This window comes from Rhinolophus sinicus, linkage group LG10 (genome assembly GCF_036562045.2).
Source record: "Rhinolophus sinicus isolate RSC01 linkage group LG10, ASM3656204v1, whole genome shotgun sequence".
Taxonomy (NCBI): Eukaryota; Metazoa; Chordata; class Mammalia; order Chiroptera; family Rhinolophidae; genus Rhinolophus; species Rhinolophus sinicus.
Genome location: NC_133759.1, coordinates 34,875,106 through 34,887,853, shown reverse-complemented (window position 1 = coordinate 34,887,853; position 12,748 = coordinate 34,875,106).

The following is a 12,748-nucleotide window of genomic DNA, read 5'->3' as shown; positions in this document are numbered from 1 at the left end:
AGAAAAGGGTCACTGAGCCTGAGACCCCATTGCCTTGACTTCTATCCTTTTCTTTCAAAAACAATCCCCCCAAATTGCCAAAAACTGCTGTTTGTAGTTAGTTATTGGGACTTGGGGCACTGGATGGGGCTTCTAGCATCCCTGAACTGACAGGTGTTGAGGAAAGGTAGAGACTTTTCACATCTTGCTTGAATCAAATGATCAGGTATGCAAATAGGTGTCTTCACTCTGAATGAATATTTCCTGGATATGTGCATTACCTGGTAAACAAAGGGAATGAGTAAGAAAAAGGAAGGGAAAAGTAGCTATAGTTTACAAATTAAATGAGGATAAGGATTACTTTTATAGCTGCTTTGCAGAGGGAGTTCTAGATGAGTGGAATATCCTGCTTAGAGGGCGAGCCCCACCTGTCCATTCATCCTCATGCCTGATCATCTGACATCGTTGATAGAGGCCAAAAATAATAATTTACATTTACTTAGCACACATTGCCAAGAAACTCAAAAACATATTATAAATGTCATGTGCTGTGAGAGGCTTTATCATCCTGTGAAAGATATTGCAACAAATCATTCAATAATTAATTTACAAATACCAGAAAACCAGAGGGTACTGGATGAAAACCAAAGTGACTGTGCAGGAAACCAATCACATCAGACCAATTTAATTTCCTCCAGTGTCAGAATGACAGGTCTGGAAGATAAGGCAAAAGCAATAGACGTAAAATACCCTGACTTCAGTAAACTCTTTAACTCTGTTCCATATGATGTCCTCATAAACATGCTATAAAAATATGGTATAGCCTCTGCTATTGTTATTTAGTCTGATTTATCATGGTTCCTTTTCCCTAAAGAGTCTGAGTGGAGTGCTCTGTGGAAACATATCTGCTGTCTGGGAGAGCGCTGGGCGGGTCTCGCTCAGGACCCAGGCCTGGAATCAGTCTTGTTCAATAATATGATTACAGAGATAACTCATGGTGACACATGCACTTTCACATGTACAAAATGCTTAGAGTTGGATCTCAAACCCAAGTTATTTGAATCCAAACTCAAATCACTTTCTGTTCTCCCATACAACCTTGAGAGAAACTATTTGCTTAACTATCTCATAAGAATTACGTTTTGTTTTTTGTTAGGACAGGGTTGAGGAAGTCTTATAACAGTAATATTTACAGCGGAGACTGGAGGAAGCTGGTTTCCTAAGGATAGCTCACAGCCCAGTGGCCTCTAGGCCTTTTCCATAGTGCCACCCTCTGTGGACTGAAGACTGGTAAGTGGCCCTGCTGATGAACCCAAAGCTGGTACGATGCTGGGTGTTTGGTTCGCATGAGGGTGGAGTGACTGGGCTGAAGACAGGAGATTCCATAACTCCCTGAGAGGTCCAGCTGCTGCTAAGAGGGCCTGAGGGACCCTCAGAGAGCTACTGCACCACTTGCCACATAGCTGTGGTCTCTGGAAGTGCTGCCTGAGCTGCTGGCCAGTGGTGCAGGGTACGAGAGGACTGCCATTCTCTCCTGCAAGAGCGGACACATGGGGCAGAACTGTTTCCTTCTCCCACTGCAGAGGGTGGGGGGGAGGGCTGGTAATCATTGGACAGCTAATCGCCAGTCCAGTAACAGGCGAAAATCCACCATCTTTCCGATGCCTTCTGGTTCCAGAGACTCTCAACAGCCCGAACTGTCTGAGTACCCAGGGAACATATAATCATAAGTAGGAAAAGAAAACTCATCACCCACTTAAGGGAATTTAGGCAACAACTAGAACAGGTGGCTTTTGCTGAAGTAGAACAGATTGATGAGGCAGAAGAGAGCTTTCGTAGAATCGAAGGAAGAACTCTCAAGGAAAAATAGCAAAAACATTGATTTTCTAAAACAACCAAAAGCAACTTCTTAATTAAAAAAAATTGATAGGCAAACTGTAAGAGAAACTGGCCACTGCCAGGAAACAAATTATTGTTTTGGATGATCATATGGGAGAAGTAGCTCATAAACAAAGTAAAAATACACAGATGTGGAGATCATGGACAAAAAGCTAAGAAATATAACCAAGAAATATAATATGAAGAAAATCCAAACAAACTAGGGATTCTAGAAGGGTGGATGGAGAAATAATAATTCAAGAAATCACACAAGAAACATTTCCTGACTGAAGGAAGACAGTCTTGAATACAGAAGGGCTTGTGGAGGGTTCCAGGATAGTTGCAAACAAACGTACTCTAGACATTGTCAGGTGGCATCACTGAACTCCAATGAAAAAGAGAAAATGTTACAGGCTTTTGATGGAAAGAGTGGGTCATTTTCCAAAGGAAAGATCTTTAAATTCATTTGCAATACTAGGAGCCAGAAGACTATGAACAATATTACCAGTCAAGGTAATAGTGATCTCTCAGAGCGTATTTGGAAATACAAGGTACCAGTGAGCATTTCACCCACATTCTGTATGCAAAGCCAGAAATTGGAAGGGACCTTAAAGATTATTGTACCCACCCTTTTCCCCTCATTAATCATTTTAGTTTTCCTTTGCGAGTGTATGTATGTTCCTGGTGTGATAAAGGCAGGGACTCATAAGGGCAGGAGGTGTAGAGAATGTCAGGAAGGCTGTTAAAACCATTATATGGATTTTAACATTTATTTGCATTTAGAAGTGTTTACTAAAGAATTGAGTTGGCCATAAAAAAACATGATTCCAGGGTTGTATGGGAGGGTCCCAGGGAAACCAAACTAGTTGCAGTGGAATGTGCCAGTGGGAGAAATGAGAAATGAAGTTCCCACCTACAGTTGCCAAACTTAACAAATAAAAATACAGGGTGCCCTGTTAAATTTGAATTTCATGTAAACAATGATTGTTTTTAGTTTAAGTGTGTCGCAAATATTGTACAAGCATCCTATATTTTACCTGACACCTCTATTCCCCCATCAACTCTCACCCTGGAGCCGTACGGAGCTGCGTTTTTCAGGGAATTTGGGATACCAGCTGTAGATGAATGCTCAAGACTGGAGTTTTAATGGGGCAGGGGGTAAAAAAGGAAACATTGAAGTGAAAGATGGGGTTAGTGCCAATGTAGCAGCCAGAGGAATAATTACCTCACTAGGTTTCAAACATTTGAATGGGCCTTGCCTTTGTGGCATTTAAGTCTCATTATAATGGTGTGTGTGTGTGTGTGTGTGTGTGTGTGTGTGTGTGTGTGATAATAAAGGCTAATTTTCACTGAGCATTTACCATACCAGGCACTATGCTAAGCACTTAAGCATATTTATTCTTCAAATCAATGATCCCCGTTTTACAGATGCAGAAAAAGGTGCAGAGAGTTCAAGGCACTTGCTTAAGATCGTACAGCCAGCAAGTGGCAGAGCCAGGACTCGATCCCAGGTTTACCTGAACCTGGGAGCCGTGCTGTTGCCCTCTGTGCCATGATACCTCACAATCAAGTACAGCAAGCAAAAACCAAAAACAAAACAAAGCAAAAAGAAAAGCTTAGTGCTGATACCGCATGTGGGCATTGAGGCCTTAGAGGGGTCAGGGCAGGAGAGGTCGGTGGGGGCCAGGTTAGCCAGGGAAGGCTTCTTGGAAAAAGAAACTCAAAAAGTGGGTTCTTACTTATGGGTTTGGATTTGGGGTGGTGAAAGGAGTGAGTGGTGAGAACATCGAGTGGAGAGAATATCAGTTAATGGAAGAAGGGAGCCTGCTGGGGTGGGTGGTAAGGGTTGGGGTGCAGCAGATTGGGAGGGGGTGCCCCAATAAATCAGCGGATATAGGAGAAGTTGAGTTGGCCCAGCATAGGAGGGTATTTGTGTCCAGTTTGGCATAAAGAGTGACCAGTTCACCATAAGGCTGAAGCGGAGGGCAGGGCCATGGGTGAATTGCCGAGGGCTTGAGGTGAGGGTTGGTGACTTACAGGCTGGTGAAAGCTTTTGGTCTTCATCTTCAGGTCAATGGGAAGCCACTAAAGGTTTAATGCAGAGGAGTGATGGGAGGCGGGTTGGGGTGGATGGGTTTAACCGATACTTAGGAGGTCACTCGATAGGACTTAGAGGTGGAACTAGATATGGGGGAGGATGATGGGAACATGCCGAGCAGCATTACCCGGTAGTGCTTCCCCATGGAGGGAACCTGGTAAGTGGACTGGAATGGAGGGGGGGGGGAGGGAGTCTCATTGGCTTCAGTGTTGGGGAAGTTTTGTCCCCAGGAGAGGAGGGGACAGATGGCACCTCTACCTGTGCAATGCACAGAAAATGTGCAGGGTTAGAAATAGGTGAGCCTTGAGAGTACACTTACACCAGTGACAGGCAGCGATAGCGTGGCTCCGTTTGCCTCGGGAGCTCTTGGCCAGCTCTAGGAGCCCGTGAGCAGCTCTCCCCAAGAGGCTTCTTGCACAGAGCAGAATCTGCACAGAGACCTGACACGGAAAAGGCACATTTAGGGCTGGCTGCCTTTGAGGGCAGCTCATCTGACCTTATACCTCTTTGGTAGTGTCTGCCCCACACCCTGGTTTTACACGAAACACACACAGCCTTCTGGATCCCCTCCCACCCCCCCACCCCCCCCCGCCTGCCACCACAGGCCAAGTACTGTCTTCAACACTAACTGTGGGCAAGCCAAGCCATCACCATGCAAGGCAGCTGAAATAAAACGTGTAATTGTGCTCCAAAACACCTTAATTGTTTATTAATTACTTCATAAATCATAGTGACACCGGTGTTTCTGCTCCTGTTAATTCACTTTCGTGAGGTGGGGGATGGAAGCACATGGATGAAGAATAACTGGGCCCGTAGCGGTAGGACAGAGGTGCCTGAAATGGGTTGGGGACGCCGGGGCTCTCCGTGCTTCTCCCTCACTGTCAGCCTCAACTGCGTCCCATCCACTTCTGGCCAAGACCACAGCCCTGAAAGGAGCACTAACAAGGGGTACTAATACCACCTGTTAAATGAGCCTTGATGGAGTGGGGGTGAGGCAAAGTACTCCATCTCCTCCATCCAGAAGCCAGTGAAGAGAGGGGTTATTGTAGTCATGTTACAGATCAGAAACTGAGGCTCAGTTTTCTGTAAGTCCCAATGTCACATGGCCAATTAAGTCATGCTGGAGTTTGAACCCAGGTGTGAATGACTCCAAATGATGTAGCTCTTGGTGAGAGAGTCAGAGAACAACCTGGGGAGAAGGAGGGAGCTTTCCTGTTAATTATCCCTGATATCTCACCTATACCGTTTACATTTATCTAAGGAAAGGCAAGCTGTTTTCTAAATGATAATACGTCTAATGTTTCTTGAGGATCATATGTAAAATGGAAACAGTATTCATCCAGGTGTTTTGGCCAGGGTATTCTGGTGCCCTGCCACTCAGACTGGTCATGCTGGGGTCCCCCTCTAACTAACTTCCATTCCAGATAGTCACCCATTCCTGTCCCTTGGAGCCCCTCTCTGCCCACATCTGTTGGCAGCTATCAGCGACTTAGTGACTGGCCTTGGAGAGCAAGCCATTGCTCCAGATGGCTGATAGAACTTTATTGTCTCAATTACTCTTAATGTGGTCATTCCAAGGCCCCTGTCTGGAAGCTCAGATCCTGCGATGGTGCTGGGAGCAGGGCCTCTGCTGTCTAGCTTTCTCTCCTAGGCCTGAGAGTGCACTTCTGTGGATGCTATGAACTGGCTCTTTAAAGACAGGTAATGCCACAAAGCCAGTTTGGGGGCAATCCTTTTCCCCTGAGTTGAGATCAGGCCTTTTAAGGGAGGAGGGAGTATTCCAGGCAGTGGCTGGAGGAGGCTCTCTGCTCTGGGTCCTGAGCATGGTAGAAGAAGGGGCCTTGCTAAGGGTGGGGAAGAGGGCAGGCAGGGAGTGATAGGCCATGCCATTCTGTCCCAGTCAGCCTTGCTCAGCCCTGAGGTCTCAAGGAACCTTCCCCGATCAGCCAATCCTGTTATTTTCTCTCTTTTGTTACCTGTTATTTTCTTTCCAAGCACTTTTCTCTGTTTGTGATGATAAACTTATTCATGGATCTTTTTGTTTAATGTCTCTCTCAGACACTAGACTATGTAGGGGTGATGTTTATTTTGTTCAGTAGTTTATCAGGTGTCAGCACAGTGCCTGGCACAGAACAAGTACCCAATAAATATTTGTTGAATGAACAAACAAATGAATGTTATTACTGAGCTGTGGCCATTCCTCAAGAATGATCCCCCTGATGTACTTCACCTTCCAGATAAATAGATCAGGAGAAATGACATCTCTATGTACTCTGACTTGAGCAAGTCAGATACTTTGTATTCTCTTGTTGCATCTGTGATTAAGATGATAAAATGTGTACTGCACATAATTGTATCATTACAGGTGATTTAAAATAGGAAGGAAGGAGGAAGGATATCAGAGGCCAACAGAGAGTTAGATTCTGGGCCCTGAAGCCTGAGGCTAAGATGCCCAAGTCCATGCCTGACACACGATGGGCCCTGAACACATTAGACAACAAGTGAATGAATGAGAAGAGATTAGAAGGGTTAGAAAGAATGTCTTTGTGGCTGGCAAAGTAAGTGGGTCTATGGGAGAGAGAATGACCAGGGCCTGCCATAAAGCGAGCGGGGCTGTTTAACAAAACCCCCATGTCCATGAGGTAATTTCACCACAGTAGGAAGTGGTGCGTTCAACCTCCCGACCTGCCTTCTCCCTCCTGTGTTCTGGCTTGAGAGCACCTGCTAATGGCTTAGTGCCTTTCAGCAGGGGGGCAGCCAGGGTGCCAGGCTATCTCTCTGGGCTCTAAGTGTGGTGGGACTGGAGGTTATTACTGGTGTGTATGAAGGTGTGGACAAGGGAAGCCCTGAATCTTGGTGGGGCCATTAGCAGAACTTCCTTCCCTCAAGAAAAGGAGCTTACAAGGAGTTCAGGGGACAGGAAAGCCCCTTCAATCCCCTGGACCATTCTTCCACTGGGACCAGCAGGCCCAATGGCTTCCTGGTCTTGGTGAGCAGGGTCTCAGACAGACATGAGCCTACTGGGAGTCCCGGGAACATAGCCAGGGTGGCAGAGAAACTACCCTGCTGGATGTGTAGGCTACACGGAAAAGCTTGGTGCAGTTTGCTGGACTAGATCTATCCAACTACAATGGCTGTGTAGGGGCAGGGAAGGCCTCAAGAGGAGAAATGGGGCTTGACCTGGGCCCTGAGAGTAGTGTAAATGATCAGAGGGGCAGGGGAGCTTGGGAGGGGGAGAGTGGACCGTGAGGACAGAATGGAGGAGGGGGACACAGGGGCTCAGGGGAAAGGAGGTAGAGAGAAGATTCAAGAGGTGGCATGTCTTTCCCTGAGGAAGGGCTGTGGAGATGGACTATGCATCCAGAAGCTTAGAACTATGCAGTTCTCCCTGCAGCCTGGAAATGCAGAACCATGGAGACAACACTGCGGACTGAGTCAGGTAAGGAGGTAGTTAGAGCCTCCAGCCAGGAGAACAAACTACAGACACCCTGCCGAGAGAACTGGGCCATGTGAACAGACTCAGAAGCTGGAAAAATTCCTACAATGGAGTATTAGACACCTGGTTTGTTAAAAATTAGGAAAGATGTGATCATTCGAACTTACTATGGATTTTCTGAGTTTTGTCAAATTAACCTTATATTTTGGTCAGAGGTAGTAATCTTCCAGATAAACAGATCAGGAGAAATTTCATCCCAATATGACCCCGTCTTGAGCAAGTGAGAGACTTTGTAGTCTCCTGTTGTATCTGTGATTTAGATGATAAAATGTGCGCTGCACGTAATTGTATTATTGGGAGAACCATGATGGGTGAAGCGGGGTGGAAGCAAAGTCAAGGGTGAGCATATAATTTATTATCTCAATGGGTTCACTTTTTGAGAGTGAAAGGGGACTTGTGTCTGTTGGGTCCTCTGGGAAGCAGACACCGAGAAGGAGTTAGGAGAGCAAAATTTGTATTGGGGAGTAACACCTGTGAAAGGAAAAAGGCGGAGGAAGTACGACTGTCTAGAGGGAGCTATGAAACCATGACTCAGATCCACCAGAGTCTCTGCCAGTCCAACAAGGAGCTTTGGAGAAACTATTGAGCATTGGTGGAGCCCTGTGTTGGGAATGGCTGGGCCCTTGTACTATCACCTTGCTCAGTCGCTGCCCACGATGACTTTGGCGCAAAAGCTGAAGTGGCCCTGAAGGCGCAAGCCCTTCTTGAGTGGGTATCTGAGTAGCACAGCTCTGTGCCTGCACGGGCACTGTTAACAATGATGCTGGACAACCGGGAGTAAACCAGGACTGTCCCTTGCAAACAAGGACATCCAGCTACTGCGTTTCCAGGGAACTTTTATAGGATTCAGTCTCTGATCCTATCTTATTCTATCCTGGTCCGACCCTGTTATTTTCATTTTCTTTAACTAATTGCTTATCTTGCGTAAAATAGCTAACAATCACTGAGAGCTTATTTAATGCCTGGCATGAGCTGAGCATTTCACATGAATTCATTTATTTAATTCTCATAACAACTCCATGAGGTAGATACTAGTATTATAAATATTATGTACTTTCTATTTATATATTTATTATAATTATATACCTATATATAATTATAACATGTAATCTATGCTTACATAGTATAATTATATACTTATGTAATTGTAATGTACTGAAATTATAATATCACCCATTGTATAGGTGAGGAAACTGATGCTTAGGGAGATTATGTGGCTTGATCAATGGTATACGACATGTAAATGGCAGAGCTGGGCTTTCAAACAAAGAGGTTTGCTTGCTTCCAGGGTTAGAGCTCTTAAATACTTTGCTAGTTGTAGAATTTTGAGCTGGCAGAGACTCTAGAGGTCATCTTATAAAGATCCAAAGACGGTATAGAACTTTCCTACAGTCATGTAGAAGGTTAGGACTAGTGTCCAGCTCCCTGACTAATGAGTCCAACGTTGCTTCCCTGCTGCATGCCTCAGACATACTTATTAAATTTGCAGATTAAAGGGAGCATTTGAGATCTTGTTTCCCAGCAATTGTTGTCAGTTTTGGTTTGAATAAACTCTTATAAAAATTCAAAAAAAATTTGCAGATTATAGAAAGTTGGGTAGAAAAATTCTACAAGTGAAAATCCAATAGCAATTCAAAGTGTTTTGACAGACTGGAATACGGGTTGAAACCAGTAAGATGAAAGTTAATAGAGATATATGTAAGTTTTTATTTTATATTCAAAAGCATCAATTGCCCAAGTGCTAGGTGGGGAAGATGTTGTCTGAATGCAGTTTATTGGTAATAAGGTCAATCAGAGGTGATAGGAGGTGAGAAAGAGGGGATACAATTTTAAGCTGCATTAATAAGATGGCATTCAGATCACAGGAAATGAGTACCCCTTCCCTGTGTACCCCTTCACCTGTATCTGGGAAGTAGAGTATTGGGCTTTTTACTGAGTTACCATGTTTTAACAGCAATGGACACTGTAGTGGGTTGAATTGTTCCCCCCCCCCCAAATGTCAAAGTCCTAATCTCCAGTAGCTGTGAATGTGACCTTACTTTGAAATAGGGTCTTTGCAGATGTAAGTAAATCAAGAATTGTGGGATAAGATCATCCTGGATTTAGGGTGAGCTCTAAATCCAGTAGCTGGTGGAGAGACAGAAAGACAAGGGAAGAAGGTAATGTAAAGAGAGAGGCACAAAAGTGGAGTTAAGCTGCCACATCCAAGGACACAAGGAACCACCAGAAGCTGGAAGAAGCAAGGAAGGATTCTCTCTTAGAGTCTTTGCAGGGAGTGTGACCTGGCAGACACCTTGGTTTTGGACTCCTGCCTTCCAGGACAGTGAGAGAATTAATTTCTGTTGTTTTAAGCCACACTGTTTGTGGTAATTTGTTACAGCAGCCCTAGGAAACTAATAAAGTGACTAAGTCAAGAACCTCTAGAAAAGGGTACCGTGAGGGTGGGAACTCTTAAACTGTGTCATGAAATGGTGCATGAAGGTTTGGAGGCCCTTGGGGGAACTAGGGCCAGGTGGCCATTTGACTCAAGCTGCTGCTCTCTCAGAGTTGCCAGGGGCTGAACTGGTGGGGCCACCTGCAGGCCACCCTGAGAAATCCTACAAAGCCTGGGAGTTTGGACTCAGCACTGGCTGTACTGCACCAGAAAGAGTGATTCAAGTTCAGAAGAGTTCTCATTTTCCCTTTACTCAGAACACCCTGGGGCCCTTCCACTCTTCTATCTGGTGACTTTCGTTTTGTCATCATCCAGAGTAGTGACAGAACCCCCGAGGGCTCACAGAACACACCCAAAGTCTAACCCACAAATACAATGGAGGGGATCCTTTGCAGGGGTCTGGATGGGGCCAAATGCCTGGGGGTTTAGGTTGCCCTTTTTGGGTAACATCTTACAACTTTGTCCTACTTTGGCTTCAGGACACAGTCTTGCCTGGTTTGAGTCACCAGGTTGACTCACTGACGTAGTGAAAATAGAGGGTAGATAGAACTTTGGGAGGTGGATAGACAGCGCAAGGTCAATTTGGGAAGTGTTTAGTTTGAGGCTTGAGTGGGCTTTTCAAGTGAAAGCCTTTCTTACAGGTTAGGACCTAAGATTGAGGGGAACTAGATATGGTGAGTTAGTAACATACAGGGGGTAGCTGAAGCTGACAGTCCAAGGAGAATAGGAAGGTAGATCCCACTTAACAGACCTCAAAGTGTGGTCTGTATACCCCAGAAATGGCAACTCCTTGTTAGAAAAGCAGACTCTTGGGCCCCACCCCAGGCCTGCTGAATCACGGTCTGCATTTTAACAAGGCCCCCAGGGTGTTCATTTGCACATTAAAGTCCAAGAAGCACAGCTCTAGGCTAGTGGTTCTCAACTTTGCATGCTTATTAGAATCCCCAATCCCTGGGCTCTGATTTGGTTGGTCTGTGAAGTGACCCAGGCTTTTTTTTTTTTTTTTTAACAGCTTCTGAGATGATTCTAATGTGCAGCCATGGTTGGTGTAAATCACTCGTTCTAAAACTTGAGTGTATTAGAATCTCTTGGAGGGTTTGTTAAAACACAGATTGCTAGGCCCAGTTCCCAGAGGTTTTGATTCAGTAGGCTCGGGGTAGGGCCCACGGTTTCGTATTTCTAACACGTTCCCACTTGATGCTCATGAGGCTGATCCCAGGCCCACACTTCGAGAACCACTGATACAGAGTGAGCAAAGGCCAGAAGAGGGCCCAGGCTAGAACCCCAAGGAAAACCAATATTTAGAGGTCAGCAGAGGAAGAAAAAGAAAGAGACAGAGAGGCTTCAGATGTAGGAGGCAAACCAGGAAAGCGGGTTCTTTCTTTCTTTTTTTTTTTCCCCCCACCAGACTATTGTTGACTCCTAGAAAGAAAATAACTACCAAGAAGGGCTCCTGGTGGTTAATTGGGCTCAAATGTGAAAACAGAGCCTAGAAGCCATTGCTACACAGGGGCCTCTCACACAAGCCATGCTTTAGGGAGAAACCTGCACTAAGCTACCTGTCTGAATACCTGCCTGCACTGAACTACCTGCCTTCACTGTTCCTGCCGGCTGAGCCAACCATTATAAAGGAGTTCCTGAAACCCCGTTCCAGCCAACAGACTGAGACTTTCCCCATTCAAGTGGAGCTGCACAGCCTCATTAGTGTCTCCACTGACCAGTCAGAATGGCTCCATTCCAATCAATCAGGACAGTGCTTTTTGGGCCAATCGAACTGTGAGGATTTGGAGTCCTGATTTACATGGGAACAAACCAATCAGGGACCAGGGGTGGGGACATCTTGCTATGTAAGTCAGCTACCCTCAGGCTCAGGGAGTACATACTGCCTGTGCACAGAAGGTTGTGTTCCTCCAGCTGGGGTGGAGTATAGCCACCTCGCCTGAGGGCTGCCCCACCGTGGTGTGTATCACAGTGGTGCTGTTTGCACTGAATAAAGGCTCCTCTTTCACCACAGCTCCTGTTGGCATTGAATTGGTGCCACTGACCTATTACCTCATTGACCATAAACAAATAGGCAGACAGATATTTCTCCAGCAGAGTGGGTTTATTTGGGAACAACAAAGAATTGCAATTAGGGAAATGCCTAATGGTGAACCACACACAAGTCCAGAGAAAGAAAGGAGAGAAATGCTCTTTTATGGTGCTGGGGAGGGGCTGTTGTAAATTAAGAGTCCATTGGAGGAAGATGAAAGTTTGAAGTATAGTGACTTTGCACTGGCTGAGTTACGGCCATCTCCCATTGGCTGAGCCATTACTGGTCAAGGAAGAATCTTTTCTTCCTCCTGCTGAGGTAAAGTAATATCACTTCCTGTCAGGTTCGTAATGTGTGTTGAGTGACCTGTGTGAGAGTTCTCTCTTCTAGCATCCCGACTCCACTTTAAATGAGGTTTGTGTTTAATTTTCATAACGTCATCCTGTTTCTTCCTCCCTATTTGGTGAAGTCTTACAAAGCTCCTGACTCTCAACAACCACTACTTGGGAATTTTATATGTGATCATGTCTCATCCACTCTACTCCCCATTCAGGATAAAGCCCAAATGTCTTAGCTCAGCATACCAGGTCCTGGGCGGTGGGGCTGCTGGCCTCCTTCCCTCCTCACTCCCAGGGGACCCTTTGCTGCAGGCATTACAACCTACTTTGCCAATCCTCAATTAATTTTGTTCTCTTTTTACTTTGCTGCCTCTGCAATGTGTCTTGAATCCTCCTCTTCTTCCTCATCTCATAGCTCCTACTCAGCAAAATTAGATGAGAATTCCCTCAAGGAAGGAGTCTCTTTTTATTTATTTTTATCTCTTTCTACTCC